General features: G+C 43.0%; 1 long non-coding RNA gene and 1 pseudogene across 1 annotated transcript in view; one reads left to right on the top strand and one right to left on the bottom strand.

Annotated features, from left to right (window-relative positions):
• LOC127672158 (protein arginine N-methyltransferase 9-like) overlaps positions 1-23,855 on the bottom strand; it is a 231,974-nt pseudogene that overhangs the window by 34,938 nt on the left and 173,181 nt on the right.
• LOC127672160 (uncharacterized) overlaps positions 1-23,855 on the top strand; it is a 60,500-nt gene that overhangs the window by 9,848 nt on the left and 26,797 nt on the right. The window contains exons 4-5 of the long non-coding RNA XR_007974835.1: positions 10,990-11,062; positions 14,424-14,530. This is a non-coding gene — a long non-coding RNA (uncharacterized LOC127672160). The remainder of the gene's footprint in view (positions 1-10,989; positions 11,063-14,423; positions 14,531-23,855) is intronic.

Genomic DNA, 23,855 nt, shown 5'->3' with positions numbered 1-23,855 from the left:
ACTGACCATCTAGCTTACTTGGCTAATCTTTAAACTAGTACATTTCCTTCTAAAAGCAGCCTAGAGAAAGCAGGCTGGAAATGGCTGAGAGGAGGGGGTTTTGAGATCTATGTGAGAATGGCTCCTGGCAGACTTTTTTTTTTCTTTTTTGAGATTAGGTTTCTCTGTGTAGCCTTGGTTGTTTTGTAACTCACTCTGTAGACCAGGCTGGCCTAGAACTCAGAGATTTGCTTGATTCTGCCTTCTTAGTTCTGGGATTAAAGGTGTGGGCCACCATCGCCCAGCTTATATAAACTTTTAAAAGGTACACTTCATAACATTATACCTCCAACCCTCAGTTTTTTAAGACGGAGTCTCTTACAGAAACCCCAGGTTAGCTTTGAATTCATTATAATGGATTATAATCCCCTCATGCTCAGGTTATAAGTGTATCACTGTGCCCGGTAATAGTTCTTTTAAAGAATTTATTTTCCCATGTTTTCCTTAAAGTTCTATTTCTTGTATAAGTAGTTTTGTAAAAGAAAAGTAAGACTAGGTACTGGTGGCAGATGCCTTTGATCCTAGCCCTCAGGAGGCAGAGGCAGGTGGCCAGCCTGGTTGGTCTACAGATGGAGTTCCAGGACAGCCAGGGTCTACACAGAGAAACCCAGTCTCATAAAAAACCTTAAAAAAAGAGGAGATCTTGACCTGCTCATCTGATTATCTGAAGAACAGATAATCATTAGGAATTAGATGAAGGGAGCTGGTTTTTCTCCTTCATGGCTGATTTTCCATAACCTGATTGAAGGGCACCCCAGCCAAATAGGAAAACCCTATCTGTGTGCTGTGCATAGTTGGTGGGCTTTCACAGGCATGCAAAGTTTCTGCATACTTACCATTGGAGCAGAAGACTGCCTGTGAAGTAGCATCCAACTGGGTCCTGGAGGAGGTGCTGGGGATAGCACTCAGCCAGAGGCAAGCTGCTTTTTTAAGTCCCTGTCAGTGTCCTTGTATCTCTGAGACAAGCCTGTTGAAAGGTACAAACTCTTCTCTAGGGATCTTCACCTTTAACAGTGATCTCTTTTCTGCATGTGATTTCTTGGTATGTTTGCATTTGCATTTCTGAGTGTCTTTGCTGGGAACTTCAGTGTGTGTGGGCAGTGATCAGTCCAAACCACAGGAGTATACAGGATTGTTTCTGTGGTCCTCTGTTCCACACTTAGTGTTGAGGTAGTCCTCTTGGGAGAAGAGAAGTAATGTTCTTGGGGAGTCAGCAGTGGGCCAGGCCTGCATCTGTATCCTCATAGGTGTTGCCAGGACCAAATACCCAGCAAGAGGCAAGAAGCAACTTTCCTGGTTATTTCTTATTTCGGCTCACAGTTTGAGGGGATACAGTGTATCAGAGTGGCGAGGGATGCCTGTAGTTCAGCTCACAGTTTGAGGGGAGACAGTGTATCAGAGTGTGGAGGCATGCCTGAGGTTCAGCTCACAGTTTGAAGGGAGACAGTGTATCAGAGTCGGGAGGCATGCCTGTGGCAGGAGTTGCCTCTGCATTCAAGAAGCAGAGTCCAGTACTGGTGTTCTCTGGCTTTCTAGACTTTCTTTATTTTGGTTTCCCAGCCTGTGTAGTGGCACCACTCCTGTAGGGTGAGTCTTCCCTCCTCATATAGGCCTCTCTGAATATACTCTCACAGTCTGGCCCAGAGGCTGTGTCTCCTAACTGATCTGAGTCCAGCCAAATTGATAATGGAAGATTAATCAGCATAATGAGCAGGTTACATTTTAAACATGAACTTAAGTGTTTTGAACAAAATTTGCATAATCCAAATGAAATGTTCCAAATTATAGTCAGAGATTTGTATGTATGTGTGTGTGTGTGTGTATGCCTCAGTGTACCACAGTCATGTGCCATACATCACAGAGTGCAGTGTGATATATGTGTTGTACTGAGTCTTTCGAAGTAAGATTTATTAGATCATGCAGTGTAGCAGACCTCCACCTTTTCAGGGAAAGACTGATGTTTGTTGAAAGGAGGAAGTTGCATGAAAATAATATTTGGAGTCAGGTGTAATTCATGGTGTTTTTGTGCTGTCTTGGACACATACCATTGAATGATTATATTAAAACAACTCAGTGATAAATCTGTAGAATTTTGTTTAAATCTACCAGTTTCTAAATTTATTTAACTAGGCTTCTCTCCTTAAAACATTCTTTTACTTCTCAAAAGACAAAGATGGATGAATATTTGTGTAAGTTCTGTCTGTATCTGTGGGTACTGGCTGCTCCAGCAGAAGACCCATGTTTCGGTCCCAGCACCCACGTGACAGCCAACAATCACTTGTTAGATGATTCCAGGTGATCTGGTTTCCTCTGCCTCATCCTGACCTCCAGAGACAGCAGGTACACACAGTGCTCATCCACACACTCCAGCAATACACATGCATTAAATAGATTAAAAACAAACACACTCATGAAAAAAACAGTCCTTCTGAGGCAGGACTTAGTGTAGCTGGATGTGGTGCCTCACGCCTTCACTCCCAGTGCTTGTGAGGCAGAGCAAGCCAATCTCTACGTTGGAGACCAGCTTGGTTTACAGAGTGCATTCTAAGAGAGCCAGAGCTGTATAAAATATATATAGCTTGTTACAAACAAACAAACAAACAAGCACTTCGTCCCATTTTGAACTTAGTGTCATGGTTTGAAAAGTGTCATGGAAGGGCTGTGCTCTGTCTGCACATCCCTGTCTCTGTCAAAGATGCTTTGAGAGAGCAAAGTGGCCCCAGAAGCTTCATGGAGAGAGAACATAGATTAAAAAAAGACAACTTGTCTGTGGGTTTTGTTCAGCTGGCGTCTTTTCCCCAGGAAATAGGCACATTTGAGAAAATGTGGTGGAGGAGGAGGAGGAAAAGGAGGAGCAGGGGAGAAAAGAAACGATGAAGGAAATGGGCCTTAAGCAAAGGACAGGTGAATAAGAGCCTCCTGCAGCCAGAATGGGCTTGAAGCTTGGTCCTCATTGTGGTGGGGGATCTCTCAGAGATGGAACCTAGCAGGAGGGCTTTAGTCACTGGGGGGGGGGGTGCCTTTTCAAGGGTGGGGTGACACCGCAGCCATTGTGGCTTCTTTTCAGTCAGAGGTCTTTAGTTCTTTTCCCCCTCTTGCACACACTTGCTGTGACGGGACTGCTGTCAGGCCTGCCTTTGACACTGAGGAGCATGATCCAGGTAAACAGTTGTAAATAACATGCCATGGGCATTTCATTATTTCTGTGTGTACATAGAAAACTAGACTGTTGTAGCTGCACACCGTGGGAAGGGTGCAGATATAAAAGCTCACATGGTGGTAGAGTACATGAATATTAACTTCTTAAAACAGCTGGTGTAAGTCTAAAGGCCTGCACAACTATCTGTTTCAGAATGACTTTTAGATATTTCATTGATTTTGGTCATACACCAAACACTGAATAAACTGTTGTGTTTTGCTGATGTGTGTCCTGCCTCTGGATATTCTGAAGGGGTAGTAAGGTCATTGATACACAGAGAAACCACTGTACTGGGGTTGGCTCTCCCATAAACACCTCCTCTTCCCTACCTACCGCCTTTGCTTCTGTGTCCCATGAAGGCCATAGGATCAGGAAGCTGCACATGGCCGACTGAACATGCTTTGTTACATGATCAAAGCTTTCCTAACATGGCTGATTTTGGCAGAATCAAACCCATGTACCCACTGTCCCCAAATCCTAAAGACTGTTGTCAGTGCCAGTGTGATTCACCATGCTGTACCGGGCAGATGTCTGCTCTGCCGGAGCAATTTTCCTAACAGCTGCATCCGATGAACCTCACTTGCTACATTTTCTTAGGATGAAGGCTTTATGTACCACCTTGCCTTCCAATCTCATCAGCCAAGGTTTTTATTTTACCAATGAAAATTGTTAGGTTTGGGGATTTAGCTCAGTCGTAGAGAACAAGAGTTCTTGGTTGGGTCCTCAGCTTTGGGTGGTGTTGAAGGTTAGGGATAGGTGCTGGACAAGACAAAATGACAAAAAGACAGACAGGCAGACAGATGGAAAGCCCACCAACCTACTACCTAACAATCACCTACAGGGCACCTAATTGTAGAGTTAAGTCCTTACGATTCCTACAATGGGATGACTCCCGAAGGATGCCCCATCTGTTCCTCTGGTGAGATAGTTTTTCAGCATACTTAGTTCTGATTTTTAAGGATGTACTTAGTGTTGGGGTTTTGTCTAAGCTCCACCCCACACCTACCTGGCAATGGCCAGGTATGCCCCGCCCCAGAGATCTGGACCACTATAAGAGGGGCTACTTGCCCCTCCTCTCTCTCTTTGCTCTCTGCTCTCCCATACTCTCTCACCTCTCTGCCCCTGCGGCTCTTCCCCCCCCCCCACCACGTGGTCATGGCCGGCCTCCACTCCCTCTCTCTCTCTACCTCTCTCTCTCTACCACTAACTCCCATCCCCTATTCTGAATAAACTCTATTCTATACCATGTCTGTGTGTGTGTGGTCCCTCAGGGGCAGAGGTGCCCAGGCAAAGGCCCGCCTGGACACCTTCCCCCACGCTGCCTAGCCACACTCACCTAACCCCCTATATTCCCCCCTTTAAGCCCCTTCATCATCCTGCTGCCGAAAGTCTCCAATGGTGCTCAAAGTCCTTCACTTAGTAAATGTTCTTGATGAAGAAAGGAGAAAGGGAAATAGTTCGCAATTGAAACTTTATTTTTCTGATCATGGTTTTAAAGATACATTTAAAGATGACGGGCACATCAGGGATTCCGTTCCCTTGCTTGCAAACACCTTCATCACCAGTGAAGTTGGAGCTGCTGCCAACGTCTTCCTTTTAATTTCTGTAGATTGACAGGTCCTTTCCACAGTGGTGAGTAATATTTACAGTGATGCCCCTGGGGATAGACAAAGTCCCGTGATTCATCAACAGTGATGGTTTACTCAGTCCAGCTCTCCAGACACATATTTAATACCTTTTAGTTTTGGAAATTAGGCATCAGTTTGTGGTCTTTGTTTTTCCTTCTTTTTTCTTTCTTTTTGGTTCTTGCCACAGTGGCCCCAGTGAAATCTGTAAAACAAAATTTTACAGACTGAAGCAAGCAAATGTCTCCTGTGGGACTTTGTGGAACTCCTCTATTTAGAAGCCAAAAGTCTCACTTGGCAATTTACTATAGTTCTGAAACTCTCCTTCTTCCTAGAGCCAGGACTAAGAAAAACTGAGCAAATTAAGATGTAAAAGAATCCATCTTGTAGCCAAAAAATTCTGCAATGCTTTGCTCCAATTGTTTATGTAATTCCATTTACCTCCCATATATACAGGATATATATGTAATATGGCTCCAAATATGGTAGAAAAGGTTGTAATAGCAGGCAATAGAATTTTCCAGGAATCCTAAAATCACAGGTTCCTTTTGTTATTTGGCCCTCACACTGTGTCCTGGCTGAACAGGTGGGTGTTGGGCAAATTATAATTTACATTTGAGTTGGTGCAAAGCTCAAAGCTACCTCCCCCATCCCTGAGGCCAGGCTTTCTGTCTTTTGAGTTGTTAATTTGCAATTGAATTGGATACCTGGGGACATCTGCAGACAAGTTAATCCTGTTCAACCTTCAACTCTTGACCTTGTTAAGCAGACAATCTGTCTCCACCCAGGCTCGCCGGGATACAAAGATCCTATGTCTGTTAAAGATACATGCAGACCCCACCTAGGGAATCTTTAGCCAAACAATATTCTTAACTTATCTAGGTGTGATTTGCCTCAAAGGAAGCTTGTGAGGAACTGCTTTTGTTTTGCAGACCTGACCTAGGGAGTCTTTGACCAAAACAATCTTCTTAGCTTATCCAGGTGTGATTCAGGATACAGTTCATACTTAATAGTCAGGAAGACTCATTTTAGACTCGGGGAGTTTGACACAGGGACTCACCAGTTACTTCACCGGGCTGGGACTAGGGGCTGCAGCTGGAGCTAATCGCCAGGCGCCTAGGGCGGCCCGGGCATGGCTGGCACAGAGAAGAATGCAGCAGGTGGACTAGGCAGAGGTGCTCTTGGATGACAGTGCAGGTCAGGCGGCTCTCCAAGCTCTGCAAAGCTGCCATCCTCACTGGGAAGCTAGAAGCAGGATCCATCCTTCCCTAGCTCCTGGGCTAGCCTGATAGCGAGGCCACAATGAAGAATTAGTTTAACCACATGCACCCTGGATGATGGGTAAACACCCTGTACTACCCAAGAAAACTGAAGCTTTGACAGATGAATATGATGCTTAATCTGAGATGTCAACTTGACTGGACTAGGAGATACCCAGAAAAATACATTCAGATTCAAACCGCCTCTGTGGTTGTGTCTGTTTGTCACTCGCTGGCATCTGTTCCTCTCCTGATACCCAGAATCCCCCTTGGATCTGATAGTTCCCAGCTGGGACCATCAGTAGCAGGTTCTGTTTGCTAAAATGCTTCCCATCCCCCTTATTTTAGTTAAGAAATTGTAGAAAGCTGCAAAGGGACCTGTTTGCCTCTGTTGGTGGGTTTATAGACCCATGCCTGGAACCAAGAGCATGTGGGAAGCCCCTAGGGGGACGCCAGCTTCATCCAACCACAGAAGGAAACAGCACATTTTTGGGTGATGAATAATTAAAATGTGTTCTGGAAAATAATTTTTTCACCCACATGTTCTGCATTATAAACTAGGGCCTGAGCCATCGCCTGATGTGTTGTTGGTGTGTACTTGCACACAGACAACACATCTTAGCCTAAAGCAATATCCTCAAGGATTGCTTTAGGCTGAGATGGCTCAGTGGGTAAAGTGCTTGCTGTATGACCCTGGGGACCTGAGTTTGAATCCCAGCCAGTTGGCAGACTATTCCATAATATCAGTGCTTGAGTAAGGGAGGAGAAGAGGACTCTTGGGCTCAGCTGGCCTGTGAGTGCAACACTAACAATCAGAGGCATGGGTCAGGCAAGGTGAGGACACACACACACACACACACACACACACACACCCTGTATACTTCATTTATATGTGCACTCAAAAAAGTTAAAGAAAAGATTTTATTTAGTTAACACTTGGTTTTTCCAGGGTGGACCTTGCTTATATGATATATTCTCAGAGAAAAACTCTGTATGTTAGAAACCCAGTGTAACAGCTTCACACACAGCACACCCAGAACACACAGTCTGTGTGTGTGTGTGTGTGTGTGTGTGTGTACTGTGGTTTAGAAGCTAGGTAGCTAGAAGTTAAGACAGATGTACACAGCTGTGTGTTCCAGTCCACCTCAACATCTTTCTGATGCTCCCTGCCCCTGCTGTGTTACAGACATGGAGACAGACCTTTATGTAGGTGCTAGGAGATTCAAACTCACAGCTTTATATTTGTGTGACAGACAATTCACTGAGCCATTTCTTTAGCCCACTAGAAATTTTAATGAAATGATTTATATTTCAGAGTAACCTATATGCTGTGAAACAGCTGTTCTAGACTTTATTTGTCAACTTTAGGGCTGACAAGATGAGAACTGCAGTTAGGTCTGTTGTGTGTATTATGGGACTAGTGTAAAATGAGAACAGAATCCCACATTAGAAACAATGAAGACTTCCAAGATGGTGGGCATTTAAACTCAGTGTGGTGGTTCTTGCTAGTCATCCCGGAGGGAGGCAGAGGCAGGAGGATCAGGAGGAGTTCAAGGTTATGTAGTGATTTTGAGACCAGCCTGAGCTACATGTAATGCTCTCTCCGGCCTCTCCTCCCATTATAGAATCGCACATTAAGCCTATCACGAGACCCTGTATGACAGGCCAGCCCTATGTGACTGTACAGCCTCCAGCTTAGGAAGCCATCTCCAGTTAACCCAGGTTCTGGAGTGCCAGGAACCCATCAGTCTCCTGGGGCTCTGCTCAGCCCGTCCTCACATCCCTTCCTTTTATCATGTACCTGTGACGAAGAGGGAGTCCAGCAGAACTGAGTCAGGTCAAGGCATGAGATGATGGTGAGCAAAGCCTGAAGAGAGGAGAGAGGCTTACTCAGAATGCCATGTTCATTAATACGCTGATGAGGGAAGAGCTTGCACAGTTGGTTGACAACAACACCTGTTCTTTATTGTGAGTAAATAGGCAAGAGCTTTCTGGAAAGGGAAACATTTTTTCCTATATGTTTTGGAATCCAGAGATATGCATTCATCAGGAATTGCCCCAAATCCTCACTCTTGAGTGTGTCCCTATTCTAGCTACCTTTATAAATATCCCTCAGTTTTATTCTGGTCTCTGAGGCTTCTTGGGTGTCGCTCATTTGAAGCTGTTCCTTCTGCCTCATTCTGTGTGTGCATGTGTCTGTGTCCAAGTGTGTGTGTGTCTATCTGTGTTTGTGTGTGTGTGTGTGCATGTGTGCATACATGTGTGCATGTGCATGTATGTGTGCGTGTGCATGTGTGTGTGCATGAGTGTGTGTGCATTTGTGTGTGCATATGTGTGTGCATGTGTGCATGCATGTGTGCATGTGTGTGTCTGTGTGCACTCATGTGCCTTGCCTCTGCTTTCAGCCACTTTCCCCAAATAAGTCACGGGCTGTCAGCTCTCCCTCAGAAGTCATTTACTCATTTTTTTGGCTTTTCATCTTATTCCCTTGTGATTTTTTAAATAAGGGCAGATACTGACTATATAAAGCCACATATTTCTGAAAGAAAACCCTGGTTATGTTTTACTTTTTAATATGATATTGTCAACCACACTGAAATAATACAACTGAATTTTAAAGTTAGATGTCTTTTTGTTATAACATTATAGTTAATTTTGTCAATTGTTTAGAATTTTATTACAGTAAAATAATTAAAGTTAAAATGACTTTTATACTCAAAAGGCGAGGTAATTTTATTTAAAAAGGAAAACAAGCTATTTCCAGCCACATCTAGTTATGTCTTTTATGTTGTAAAAATGGCTGGACTTTCCCTGAGGGATTTGCTTTTTACCCATTTTTCTGTTTTCTGGAGTAATAAATAGAAAGTAAGAAAGTAACAAGATGGCTTTTAGAAAGTAGTGGTTTCCCCAGAGGAAAGGAAATTGTATCAAAATTAAAGGATATTTTAGAAAGCTAACTTTGCACTTTTGTGATGCCATCCTAGAAGGCTGGCTGGAGGAGGGTGGGACGAGGTGGGCAAGGAGGGTGGACAGAGGGAGCCATAGGGATTTCAGGATCATCAGGAAGTTGAGAAGTAGTTAAGAGTGTGGGTACGTCGTTCTCCTTTGGTAGGCAATAATGAAGAGTTTTGACTAGTTAAACCATAGAAGAAAAAAATTGACTCATTTCCCTGTGCTCGCTGTTGTGGTGAATGATTCACCCACGGTGAACAGACAGCTGTCATGACCTCTGTGACACTGAGGTGCAAGGAAAGGTGCTCTCCTCCCAGATCCTTCTGGGAACTGCTTGTTCACCAGGTCCTGCTCTGCTTAATTTCAGATTGCATGCTGGGCTAGAAAATAGGTCCCCCCCCCCCCTGGTATATCTGGGATCAATAAGCAAGGATTTGGGGAGCATCCTGGTAAGGCTGCCTGCCCCCTCTAAAAACTTGTAGGAAACAAGTTCTTAATGGTAAGGACTGGGATTCCAGCACTTCTGGCAAACCTTGCCTCTCATTCTAGGAGTCTGATGGGTCCAGAGATCCCCGTTCTGTGCTTTGTGGCATTTCAGGAGTATTAAGGCCTGATCAGCTACTCTCCTGGATCTGCCAGCCCACTCTTTTTCCTCCTCCTCCATATGTATAGAACTCTTGAGAATATGAGGTTTTAGTGAGGTCGGTCTGTCTGTCTGTGTGCCTGTCTGTCTGTCTGTCTTGGGAACAGTACTGGTTTTGTTTGTTGTTTTTGTAAGGTGAAATCCTCCTCACGCTGTTCCCCTCTGCCTCCTTTTGCTCTGAGTGATGTTATTGGCTGGGATAGGAAAACCTTACTGAATTATGCAAGTCGACACTTGGAATCACTGTGTGGGACCTTGGGGTTGGGACTGGGGTCTAGAGGTGACATGCAGCAGAGTATGGAGTATGTGAGAGCCTGCTTGTTCTTAAGAATGTGTCGAGTGGATCTGAAAATGCATTGGTGGTAATAGGACTTTAGTTCTCAGTAGGAGTGGGTGAACCTGGGGAAACGGATGGGCTACAAAGAAACCTCAGGAACCGGACTAGAAGTCAATTTAGTGGTATGCAGTCACAGGTTTTTACAGTAGAGCAATAGCGGCTCCATTGTGTATGTGTATGCTAAACAGTGAGAGAGAGAGAGAGAGAGAGAGAGAGAGAGAGAGAGAGAGAGAGAGAGAGAGAGAGTGATAAAGTGTGTATCCTTTGTGTGTGTGTGTGCATGTGTGTGTGTGTATGTGTGCGCGTGTGTGTATTGACTGAACCTGGTTATGGAGTAAGATGCTTCCTTCCATCAAAACAGTACATTCTGGATCAGCGATGGGAGAGACTGAACCTGGTTATGGAGTAAGCTGCTTCCTTCCATCAAAACAATACATTCTGGATCAGCGATGGGGAGAGTCTGAGAGGATGAGTCTGAGAGGATGAGAAACTGCTCAGAGAATTAGAGGCTGTGCCATGAGGCCTGCTGGCTGGCTGCACACCGGTAGCCATTTAGGGCAGTGACACTAATCAACAGGAGATCATGCGCGAAGCCCATTGGACTAGATCTGCTCTACACATTTGTGGAGGAAGTGAGGGTTGGGAATAATCTCACTAAATGATGAATAATGCCAATGTGAAATCAATGGAAGCAGACATGATCGTGGGAGCTGCCGCAGATGGGGACAGGAAGGGGAACCAGACCTTTCTATAGTCTTGTGTGTGTGTGTGTGTGTGTGTGTGTGTGTGTATGTGTGTATAATATGTATCAATGTATCAATGAATGAATGGATTTATTTGTTTTTTATTTTATTTATTTATTTATTTATTTATTTATTTATTTATTTATTTATTTATTTATAAATATAAATGAGTAACCATGTATCTTTGTGTAGCCCTGCTGTCCTGGAACTTTCTCTGTAGACCCACTGGCCTCAAATTAAGAGATCTGAACTGCTGGGATTAAAGGTATGCACCACCTACCCTAGTCCAGTGTTTTCCTAAAGGGCATAAAATTTTTTTTTGTTTTTTTTTTTCTGTTTAAATAAACATCTGGAAATAGTTTAATTTTTTAGAGTCTGTGCTTCTCAGTCTCCCATCCCCTGGGAGGAAGGTCCCAGTTCTCCAGCCTTTCTAGTTTCTTCTGCCCTTAGGAACATGACAGCCCTTTCATTGTAGGTAGGAGGGAGGGGAAATTGTAGTAACAATGTTCTGTCTGAGCCCCTCTACAGTTTCACATTAACAGCTTTTTGGTATCCATGCAATTGTTTTTGAGCCTGGCTGAAAGAGCTGTCCCTGCCCTGGGTGGTGGTGACTCTTGAGGATGCCTGTGGCTGCTCTGCTCTAGTCGCAAGACGTGTTCAGGGCATCCACTCAGCAGACACTGGCAGCTGTGTCTCCCGAGTTTCCAGACTGTCATTAACTGCTTTAGCTGCATGGATATTATTTGTCTGTGAGAGCTTCCTCCTTGCCTCTCTCAGGGAAGAAATGTCATCTTCTAGTGTACTTAGTGCAGTCAGAGAAAAAAATGGTTACTGACTTTGTTTTTGTTAGCTTGGAAAGAATAATTATTTTCGGATTTTTAGTGTTCAGATTGCTGTTGTAGTACTAGCTTGGGTCAGGTGGATTGTTGTGAACATCTTTTATTTTTCCCCAGTAGAAGGATTTTTAATGGCTTATTTACTCTTTACATCTAAGGTTAACAAAATCAGGAAACATGATACAGCAAGACCTCTCTGGTGTCATCAGCTCATCGTCTCTATTGACTGTTTTACATTTTGTTATCTTTGAATATGAATCTCAATAGGGAGATACACTGGAAAGAACAATCATTTTTTTCAGTTCTGCAGATTTAGTTCTAGTTATACAGAAACATCAAAATGTACACACACACACACACACACACACACACACCAAAAAAAAAAAAAAGAAAACTCATAGGAGAACTTGAAATCTGCATTTTTTTTTCATTTTCAGACACAGAATCGATTTGAGGGAACCAGGTTAGAAATGGAGGAACTCACGAATAAAATCAGACAAAATCCCAGGACCAGAAGCTGGATATGAAGCTTCTGGGTGCTTGGGACCCAAATGCAGGTTCTCAGCAAGAGCAGAAAGTGCTCTGAACTGCTGAGCCATCTCTCCAGCTCCTGAAGGCACACTGTGCACACATTCCTGCTTTGGCAGCAGCATGGGGCTCCCCAGCTGGTTGACTGTGCTGCTGAATGCTCTCTGATGATGTGCTCCAGGAGTTTGCTTTCTAAGGAAACCAAGGTTAAAGGTAACAACAGCCAGGAGGGACTGTGTTACCAGCAACACAGTCCTCCCTTCCCTTCCCAACACCTTTCCTCTTCCCATTCCTTATCTGTTCTGGCCACTGCTGTGTCTCTGTTATTAAGAAATGTGCCAGAGAGGTGGCTCAGCAGTTAAGAGCACTTCCTGCTCTTCCAGAAGGCCAGAGTTGAGTGCCTAGCCGCCATGCCTTGTAGCTCACAAGGGGGATCTAATGCCTCTGGCTCCTGTGAGCATCTTCACTCACATATGCATACCTGTACACATAACTAACAATAAAAACCTTAAAAGATATTAGGAATACCATGGATGGATATAGAAACTAGTGCTACATAGCAGTATTTTACTTAAAGAGTCTTTAGTGTTGTGTTGCTTGTCTTTGTGTAGCTTATAACAAAGTACTTGAGACCTGATACTTTATAAAGAAGTGATTTATTTGGCTCATCCTTTTGGTGGTTGGGAAGTGACCCCTGGGCTCCATCACATTGTGACAAAGAAGCAGGAAGGTGAATGGCTCCATGTGTGAGGTGCTTCACTGTAAACAGCCCACTGTGGCCTGGGGCAGTGGCTCAGCTGGTGAAGTGCCTACACTTCAAGCCTCAGGATCCACAGCCTCCATCAAAAAACCAAGGTGTCTCCACGAGTGTCTCATGATAATGCTGTGCCATTGTGGGCAAGAGGGCATCCTTGGGCCTCACTGGGCCAACCAATCTAGGCAGCTGGCGAGCTCTGAGTTTAACAAAGAGACCTTGTCTTCAAAAGATCAGGTGGAACACTCAGGAGGTAGAGGCAAGTGGATCTCTGTGAGTTTGAGGTCAGCCTGGTCTACAAGTGCATTCCAGGACAGCCAGGGCTACACAGGGAAACCCTGCCTTGAAAAACAGGACCCTCCCACCCCCCCAAAAAAGGTAAGGTAGAGAGTAATCATGGGTAGTGGAGGATACCCACTGTTAGCCTGGAGTCATGCATCTATGAACAAGTGCAAGTGCACCCCACACACGCATACACATGTGTGCACACACTATTCTCATGGGAACTGACCCACTGAGAACTCTGCAAATTCCTTGTTGGACTGGTGTCCCACCACCCAGTCAGGCTCAGTGTGGTAGAGTTAGGGTGGTAGTTCAGCTTGAGACTCTTTGGGGTATAGACTAGTCATTGCACCATTGCTTCGCTCAGATGCAGCACAGAGGGCTTCCTAGTTGGAAAATTAAAGAAGCCAAAACTCCTTCAAAGTTCTGAGTTGAATTCCCCTGTTTCCCTCCTTCTGACCCTTAGCTTTGCTCAGGGCTACACACTTTCCTTCCATTGTTTGTCTATGGCCAATTTGTCTGGCTTCCACGTTGACCAGCTGGGAAGTAGAGGATTGTGGGAGAAGTAGTGCTGTCTGTGTTGAACCAAAGCTAAGTAGCCAGTGGGATGGTGTGCTTCTGTCCTTCAATCCAGAATGCCTGAGGTGCTCTCGGGCATTCTAGCACATACAAAGTATGTCCTTTATTCTGATTATTACTATATAGTAATAATGTGGATGTGGATGAGCACCTGGGATGGAGCATGTGGGGTCAGGGGACAACTGTCAGGAGCTGGTTCTCTCTTTCCACTGTAGGATCTGGGGATTGAGCTCAGGTCACCAGGTTTCAGTGATAAGTACTTGACACGTTGAATCACCTTGTTGTCCTAACTCATCACTGTCATCTGTAGAAAAGTCTCACAGTGCTCTAAAGGTGTCCTATGCACCAGTCCCCTTCTGCTAGTCCCTGCAGTGTGTGTGTGTGTGTGTGTGTGTGTGTGTGTGAAGCAGGGTTTCTCTCAGTATCCCTGGATGTTCAATTCCCTGTGTAGACCAGGCTGGCCTCAGACTCATAGAGACCTATCTGTTTCTGCCTCCTGTGTGCTGGCACCAAGGGTGTGTGTCACCATGCTGGGCTGAGCCCCTGCATGTTTATGCTTTCCCCAGTGAGCTGTGTGGTAATGTGCTCTCACTGTGCATGTCTGCCTCCTCAGGAGGAAAACCACAATGATCTGTGCTTTGTTGAAGGGCCTGCTCCATTTGGGTCCAGTTGGGTCAAACACTACCACATGTACAGGAAAACAGCCAAGAAATTCAATATGATTCCATTTGAACACAGATCTGGTGGGAACCTGGTAAGTATTTGATAGTACGTTTTATTTTATATGAGAGATACTTGCTGGGTTTGTCGTTTAGTAGTTTCATATTGACTATTGAGACATTTGGTTTTAGAATTAGCATCCTTGTTTTGTTTCTAAATCATACTCTTAGGTCTTTACAGTTAGATTCTTAAGCAGAGAGGAGTAGAATTTGTTACTGTTTTAGAAGACAAAGAGTTCCTGCACTAGGCCTTGTGACTTGTTGGTCATCTATGTTTACCTAGAGGATCTGGCTTTTTTGCTTGCCATGTAGTCACAGTCTGGAACCCTGCAAGGTGGAGCGGCCTCCACATGAATCCCTTTTCACCCAGTTAGGCACGCAGAGTTTTCATGAGGTTCTTTCCCATGAGCTGGCTGCTTTTCCCCAGGAGATGACTAGCAGAGCCACGCATGGCAGAGGACCATGGGAGCTGGCCGTGTTCCTATTTGTCCCCTCTCCCTCTCTCACTCTCTTCTCCCTCAGTAGAATCTCCTGTAACCCAGTCTGTCCCTTAGGTCCCATTTTCTTCTTCCTAAGTGTGTGCTTGGGTTCAGGCAGTGCTGCTGTGCTAAGCTGTAAGCATGTTCTTAACTCGCTAGCCCCACTCCCTCCTTCCTTGCTTTGGGTGTCAGTGGGACTCTGGCCCTTCCTGACATTAGTCAGGGGTCTCTAGAGCACAGAAGTTATACAATGAATAAAGGAATGAATCTGTCTCTCATCTGTCTGTCTGTCTAAAGGGGATTTATGTTTGTTTTCCTACCTCAAAGGTCTAGACCAGAAGTGGATTCATCTCCCCCCCCCAAAAAAAAAAATTCACTCAAAAATGTGCCCTCCATTTCTGGATCATAGTTCATTCTAGATGTAGTCAAGTTGGCAGCCAAGAATAGCCATCAGAGTTTTTCTATGCTGTCTTTCTGTCTGTCTGTCTGTCTGTCTGTCTGTCTGTCTGCCTGTCTCTGTCTCTGGCCAGAGAGGGCATTGGTTCTTCTGGAGCTGGAGTTATAGATAGTTGTTATCTTCCCCATGGATACTGGGAATCAAACCTGGGTCCTCTGAAATAGTAGCAAGTACTATCAACAATGAGTCATTCTACAGCCCCTATTTATTTTTTTAATTTAATTTAATTTTTTTATTTACATTGCAAATGATTTCCCCTTTTCTGGGTCCCCACTCCCCGCAAGTCCCATAAGCCCTCTTCCGTCCCCCTATTCTTCCATCCACCCCTTCCCACTTCCCTGTTCTGGAATTCCCCTATACTCTTGCACTGAGTCTTTCCAGAACCAGGGACCACTCCCCCATTCTTTTTGGACATCATTTAATTTGTGGGTTATGTCCTGGGTATTCAAAGTTTCGAGGCTAATATCCACTTATCAGTGAGTACATACCATGATTGATCTTTTGAGACTGGGTTACCTCACTTAGTATGATATTCTCCAGCTCCATCCATTTGTCTAAAAATTTCATGAATTCATTGTTTCTAATGGCTAAATAGTACTCCATTGTGTAAATATACCACATTTTTTGTATCCATTCCTCCGTTGAAGGACATCTAGGTTCTTTCCAGCTTCTAGCTACTACAAATATGGCTGCTATGAACATAGTGGAGCATGTGTCCTTATTGCATTCTGAAGAATCCTCTGGATATATGCCCAGTAGTGGTATAACAGGGTCCTCAGGAAATGACATACCCATTTTTCTGAGGAACCGCCAGACTGATTTCCAGAGTGGTTGCACCATCTTGCAATCCCACCAGCAGTGGAGGAGTGTTCCTCTTTCTCCACATCCTCGCCAACACCTGCTGTCTCCTGAGTTTTTGACCTTAGCCATTCTGACTGGTGTGAGGTGAAATCTCAGGGTTGTTTTGATTTGCATTTCCCTAATGATTAATGATGTTGAACATTTCTTAAGGTGTTTCTCAGCTCTCCGAAGTTCTTCATGTGAAAATTCTTTGTTTAGCTCCGTACCCCAATCTTTAATGGGGTTATTTGGATCTCTGGGTTCTACTTTCTTGAGTTCTTTGTATATATTAGATATTAGCCCTCTGTCGGATTTAGGGTTGGTGAAGATTCTTTCCCAGTCTGTTGGTTGACGTTTTGTCCTTTTCACGGTATCCTTTGCCTTACAGAAACTTTGAGGTTTTATGAGGTCCCAGGACCTCCACATAAAACCTGACACACTGAAACTAATTGAAAAAAAGCTGGGGAAGACCCTGGAGGACATGGGCACAGGGGAAAATCCCCTATTTACTTTTATGGTATGCTTTCTGTGTGTTTGAATGTTATGTCTGTGCACCATATACATGCTGTGCTTAACAAGGCCAGAAGAGGGCATCAGACCCCCTGGAACCAGAGGTAAAGATGGTAGCTGTCATCATGTGTTGTGAACAAGAATCAAAACCGGGTCCTCTGTAAAAGCAACCCGTGCTCTTAACTGCAGAACTGTGCATCATTCTGGTCCCCACTTCTGTGCTTGTTTTGTTTTGTTTTGTTTTGTTTTGTTATGGCTACAGGGTCCTTTAAGGACCATGTGCAGATGCTGGTGCTGTCATTCCTCGCCTTCGCCCACTTGTCCTTAAATTTCCTTAAGTGTTTTCAGTTTGGTCGCCATGTTCATCCCTGCAGCTCTCCCAGCAGCACACATGGTTCTCTCATCTGTCATTTAAAAATTGTTATACTATCAGTGAACCTTTTAATCTACCGCCCATTCCTTTCCTTCCACAAACAGCAAAAACTCCTCAGAAAGCTATTATGGCGATGTCTCAGATGGCTTTCCCCTGTTCTATTAGCCGTCAGACCTCAGCCTGCTGCCCCTGCAGGGTTTTGTCCTGGTGGTCTGCTGTGCATGTCCTCTGTGGGCAGGCCCACTCTCCCCACGGTACAGTGGGCCCTCTGCTCCAGCAGTACCACTGCCCTGCTTCCCCCCAACCCTTCTCCAGGACATTTCCCAGCTCTGAGGAGTCCACTGGGCCTAGTGTTTACAGTCTCTTATGGCCTTGTCTAACTCATAGTTGTAGCGATAAATTTAGTGACACACACACAAACACACACACATACACATACACACACATACACACACACACACACACACACACTATTAGTATGTGGTTACAAGTATTTATATATTGGAGGTGGCCACCTGTTTTTTCCCTCATCAAATTTCAGTCATTAATGTGGGCCTGCTTTCTGTATTCCTGCTTGGATAGTTCAGAGAGACGTTTCACAGTCAAGATCATATGTTGCTTCTTTTATAATTTTTCCTTCTTTTAGGGGTAGGTCTCTAAGACAGGGTTTCTCTGTGCAGCCCTGGCTGTCCTGGAACTCACTCTGTAGACTAGACCGGCCCCAGAGATCTTCCTGACTCTGCCTGAATGCTGGGATTAAAGGTGTGGCCACCACTGTCTGGCAGAGTTGCTTTTTAAGTTGTCATTATTTTTGGGTGCTGCTGTGTTATAGCTCAGGCAGGGCCCAGAACATGGTGGGGAGTGTTGTACCAGCAAGTCCCCCTCAGAGTTCCTGCTTTTATGTGTTGAGGGGAAAGTATATTTGTTGATGGGATCCAGCATTTTATATACACATAAGAATTTAATCTTACATAAACACCGATCTATAAATGTCTTAAAAAAGTTTTAGTTGCTTAAGTCGTACCTTTCTCTAACTCTGGTTAATTTGGAAAATTGTTCATAATTGTAATGTATTTTCTTTTTTTTATTGATATATTCTATTTACATTTCAAATGATTTCCCCTTTTCTGGGTCCCCACTCCTTGCAAGTCCCATAAGCCCTCTTCCCTTCCCCTGTTCCTCCATCTACCCCTTCCCGCTTCCCTGTTCTGGAATTCCCCTGTACTCTTGCACTGAGTCCTTCCAGAACCAGGGGCCACTCCTCCATTCTTTTTGGATCATTTAATATGTGGATTATGTTTTGGGTATTCAAAGTTTCTAGGCTAATATCCACTCATCAGTGAGTGCATACCATGACTGATCTTTTGAGACTGGGTTACCTCACTTAGTATGATGTTCTCCAGATCCATCCATTTGTCTAAGAATTTCATGAATTCATTTTTTCTAATGGCTGAATAGTACTCCATTGTGTAAATATACCACATTTTTTGTATCCATTCCTCCATTGAAGGACACCTGGGTTCTTTCCAGCTTCTGGCTACTACAAATATGGCTGCTATGAACATAGTGGAGCATGTGTCCTTATTGCATTCTGAAGAATCCTCTGGGTATATGCCCTGGAGTGGTATAACAAGGTCCTCAGGAAGTGTCATGCCCAGTTTTCTGAGGAACCGCCAGACTGATTTCCAAAGTGGTTGTACCAATTTGCAACCCCACCAGCAGTGGAGGAGTGTTCCTCTTTCTCCACATCCTCGCCAACACCTGCTGTCTCCTGAGTTTTTGACCTTAGCCATTCTGACTGGTGTGAGGTGAAATCTCAGGGTTGTTTTGATTTGCATTTCCCTAATGATTAATGATGTTGAACATTTCTTAAGGTGTTTCTCAGCTCTCCGAAGTTCTTCATGTGAAAATTCTTTGTTTAGCTCCGTACCCCAATCTTTAATGGGGTTATTTGGTTCTCTGGGTTCTACCTTCTTGAGTTCTTTGTATATATTAGATATTAGCCCTCTGTCAGATATATGGTTGGTGAAGATCCTTTCCCAATCTGTTGGGTGACGTTTTGTCCTTTTAACAGTGTCCTTTGCCTTACAGAAACTTTGTAGTTTCATGAGGTCCCATTTGTCAATTCTTGATCTTAGAGCATAAGCTATTGGTCTTCTATTCAGGAACTTTTACCCTGTGTCCATGTCCTCAAGGGTCTTCTCCAGTTTCTTTTCTATTAGTTTCAGTGTGTCAGGTTTTATGTGGAGGTCCTTGATCCATTTGGAGTTGAGCTTAGTACAAGGAGATAAGAATGGATCTATTCGCATTCTTCTGCATGCTGACCTCCAATTGAACCAGCACCATTTATTGAAAAGACTATCTTCTTTCCACTGGATGCTTTCAGCTCCTTTGTCGAATATCAAGTGACCATAGGTGTGTTGGTTCATTTCTGGGTCTTCAATCCTATTCCATTGATCCGCTTGCCTGACATTGTACCAATACCATGCAGTTTTTATCACTATTGCTCTGTAGTAAAGTTTAAAGTCTGGGATACTGAATCCCCCTGAAGTTCTTTTACTGTTGAGAATAGTTTTAGCTATCCTGGGTTTTTTGTTATTCCAGATGAATTTGAGAATTGCTCTTTCTAGCTCTATGAAGAACTGGGTTGGGATTTTTATGGGGATAGCATTGAATCTGTAGATTGCCTTTGGCAAGATTGCCATTTTAACTATATTAATCCTGCCAATCCACGAGCATGGAAGATTTTTCCATTTTCTGAGATGGAAAAATCTTCTTCAATTTCCTTCTTCAGAGATCTGAAGTTCTTGTCATATAGGTCTTTCACTTGTTTGGTTAGAGTCACCCAAAGATACTTATGCTGTTTGTAGCTATTGTGAAGGGAGTCATTTCCCTAATTTCTTTCTTAGTCTGCTTGCCCTTTGAATATATAAAGGCTACTGATTTGCTTGCATTGATTTTGTAGCCAGCCACTTTGCTGAAGCTGTTTATCAGCAGTAGGAGTTCTCTAGTAGAGTTTTTAGGGTCACTTAAGTTTACTATCATATCATCTGCAAATAGTGATAGTTTGACTTCTTCCTTTCCAATTTGTATCCCTTTGATTTCCTTATGTTGTCTAATTGCTCTAGCTAGGACTTCAAGAACTATATTGAAAAGATATGGAGAGAGGGGGCAACCTTGTCTAGTCCCTGATTTTAGTGGAATTGCTTCAAGTTTCTCTCCATTTAGTTTGATGTTGGCTACCAGTTTGCTGTATATTGCTTTTACTATGTTTAGATATGGGCCTTGAATTCCTGTCCTTTCCAAGACTTTTAGTATGAAAGCATGCTGAATTTTGTCAAATGCTTTTTCAGCATCTAATGAAATGATCTTGTGGTGTTTTTTTTTTTTTTGAGTTTGTTTATGTAGTGGATAGTATTTATGGATTTCCTTATATCGAACCATCCCTGCATCCCTGGAATGAAGCCTACTTGATCATGGTGGATGATCGTTTTGATATGTTCTTGGATTCGGTGGCTAAGAATTTTATTTAGTATTTTTGTATTGATATTCATAAGGGAAATTGGCCTGAAATTCTCTTTCTTAGTTGGATCTTTGTGTGGTTTTGGTATCAGTATAATAGTGGCTTTGAAGAAGGAGTTGGGTAGTGTTCCTTCTGTTTCTACTTGGTGGAAAAGTTTGAAGAGTATTGGCGTTAAGTCTTCTTTGAAGGTCTGATAGAATTCTGCACTGAAACCATCTGGTCCTGTGCTTTTTTTTGGTCAGAAGCCTATCTATGACCCCTTCTATTTCTTTAGGGGTTATGGGTCTGTTTAGATGGTCTATTTGATCCTGGTTTAATTTTGGTAATTGGTATCTAAGAAAATGTCCATTTCCTCCAGATTCTCCAGTTGTGTTGAGTACAGGTTTTTGTAGTAGGATCTGACGATTTTTTGAATTTCCTTGGTTTCTGTTGTAATATCTCCATTTTCATTTCTAATTTTGTTAATTTGGATACTTTCTCTGTGCCCTTTGGTTAGTCTGGCTAAGGGTTTATCTATCTTGTTGATTTTTTTCAAAGAACCAGCTTTTGGTTTTGTTGATTCTTTGTATGGTTCTCTTGGTTTTTACTTGATTGATTTCAGCCCTGAGTTTGATGATTTCCTGTCTTCTTCTCCTCCTGGGTGAATTAGCTTCTTTTTGTTCCAGGGCTTTCAGTTGTTCCATTAATCTTCTAGTGTATGCTCTCTCGAATTTCTTTTTGGAGGCACTCAAAGCTATGAGTTTTCCTCTTAGCACTGCTTTCATTGTGTCCCATAGATTTGTGTATGTTGTGCCTTCATTTTCATTAAATTCTAAGAAATCTTTGATTTCTTTCTTTATTTCTTCCCTGACTAAGGTATCATTGAGTAGAGTATTGTTCAGTTTCCACATGTATGTGGACTTTCTGTTGTTTTTATTGTTATTAAAGACCACTTTTACTCCATAGTGATCTGATAGGAGGCATGGGATTATTTCAATCTTCTTATATTTGTTGAGGTCTGTCTTGTGACCAACTATATGATCTATTTTGGATAAGGTACCATGAGGTGCTGAGAAAAAGGTATATTCTTTTGCTTTGGAATGAAAAGTTATATATATGTTAACTCCAATTGGTCCAAAACTTCAATTAGTTTCCCTGTTTCCCTGTTTAGTTTCTGTTTTCCTGATTGGTCCATTGGTGAGAGTGGAGTGTTGAAGTCACCCACAATTATTGTGTTAGGTGCAATGTGTGCTTTGATCTTTAGTGAAGTTTCTTTTATGAATGAGGGCGCCCTTGTATTTGGGGCATAGATGTTCAGGATTGAGAGTTGTTCTTGTTGGATTTTTCCTTTGACCAGCAAGAAGTGACCTTCCATGTCTCTTTTGATGACATTAGGTTGAAAGTCAATTTTATCTGATATTAGAATGGCAACTCCGGCTTGTTTCCTGGGACCATTTGCTTGTCAAATTGTCTTCCAGCCTTTTACTCTAAGGTGGTTTTGACACTGAGGTGTGTTTCCTGTATGCAGCTAAATGTAGGGTCCTGTTTATGTAACCACTCTGTTAGTCTATGTCTTTTTATTGGGGAATTGAGTCCATTGATGTTAAGAGATATTAAGGAGTAGTGGTTATTGCTTCCTATCATTTTTGATTTTAATTTTATACATGTGTGGTTATCTTTTTTGGGTTTGATGAAAGAAGCTTAATATCCTGCTTTTTTCAGGGTATAGTTTCCCTCGTTGTAATGGTGTTTTCCCCCTATTATCCTTTGTAGGGCTGGGTTTGTGGAAAGATATTGTGTAAATTTGGTTTTGTCATGGAATATCTTGGTTTCTCCATCTAGAATAATTGAGAGTTTTGCTGGGTGTAGTAGTCTCGGCTGGCATTTGTGTTCTCTTAGAGTCTGCATGAGCTCCACCCAGGATCTTCTAGCTTTCATGGTCTCTGGTGAGATATCTGGTGTAATTCTGATAGGTCTTCCTTTATATGTTACTTGCCCTTTTTCTCTTACTGCCCTAAGTATTCTTTCTTTGTTTAGTACATTTGGGGTTTTGATTATTATGTGACGGGAGGTATTTCTGTTCTGATCCAGTCTGTTTGGAGTTCTGTAGGCTTCTTGTATATTCATGGGCATCTCTCTCTTTAGGTTAGGGAAGTTTTCTTCCATACTTTTGTTGAAAATATTTGCTGGCCCTTTAAGTTGTAAATCTTCACTCTCATCAATGCCTATAATCCTTAACTTTGGCTTTCTCACTGTGTCCTGGATTTCCTGGATGTTTTGGGTTACAAGCTTTTTGCATTTTGCATTTTCTTTGACTGTTGAGTCCATGATTTCGATGGTATCTTTGGCATCTGAGATTCTTTCTGTTGTATTCTGTTGTTGATATTTGCGTCTATGGTCCCTGATTTCTTCCCAAGATTTTCTATCTCCAAAGTTGTCTTCCTTTGTGCTTTCTCAGTTATTTCTACTTCTGTTTTTAGATCCTGGAAGTTTTGGCTCAGTTCTATCATTTGCTTGTTTGTGTTTTCCTCTAATTCTTTAAGAGATTTTTGTGTTTCCTCTTTCATGACTTCTGCCTGTTGATCAAAGTTCTCCTGTATTTCTTTAAGTGATTTTTTGCGTTTCCTCTTTATTGGCTTTTGTATCCTCCTGAATTTCTTTCAATGATTTTTGTGTTTCCCTTGTAAGGGCTTCTAATTTTTGATCCATTTTCTCTTGAATTTCTTTAAATATGTCCTTCATATGTTCCTGTACCAGCATCATGACCAGTGATTTTAAATCCAAATCTTGTTTTTCTGGTGTGTTGGGGTATCCAGGACTTGCTATTGTTGGAAAATTGGGTTCAGATGCTGCCATAATGCCTTGGTTTCTGTTAGTAACGTTCCTATGTTTGCCTTTAGCCATCTAGTTCTCCCAGGTGTTAGATGGTCTTATTGTCACTGGCTGGTGCTTCAACTTACTGTGGATCTTTAAGGTTATTTCTGCAACACTGGATAACTGGGTTTCCTCTGGCACAGATTACTGATATGCTGCCTTCCTCTTTTGTGCCTTTGGAGCCCTGCTCAGTCTTGCCTCAAGCAATGTTATACTTAGGTTGTTAAGTTCAACCAGGTATTCTCTGTCTGCTCTATTATGGAGCAAAGATGGTGTGGTGGGGGTCACTCCCTCTGTTAATTCTCACCTAGGACACAGGTCCCGC

The sequence above is a fragment of the Apodemus sylvaticus genome, chromosome 21, assembly GCF_947179515.1.
Source record: "Apodemus sylvaticus chromosome 21, mApoSyl1.1, whole genome shotgun sequence".
NCBI classification, from domain to species: domain Eukaryota; kingdom Metazoa; phylum Chordata; class Mammalia; order Rodentia; family Muridae; genus Apodemus; species Apodemus sylvaticus.
The sequence above is the reverse complement of the archived record's forward strand: the minus strand, read 5'-3'. Positions and strand labels throughout refer to the sequence as shown.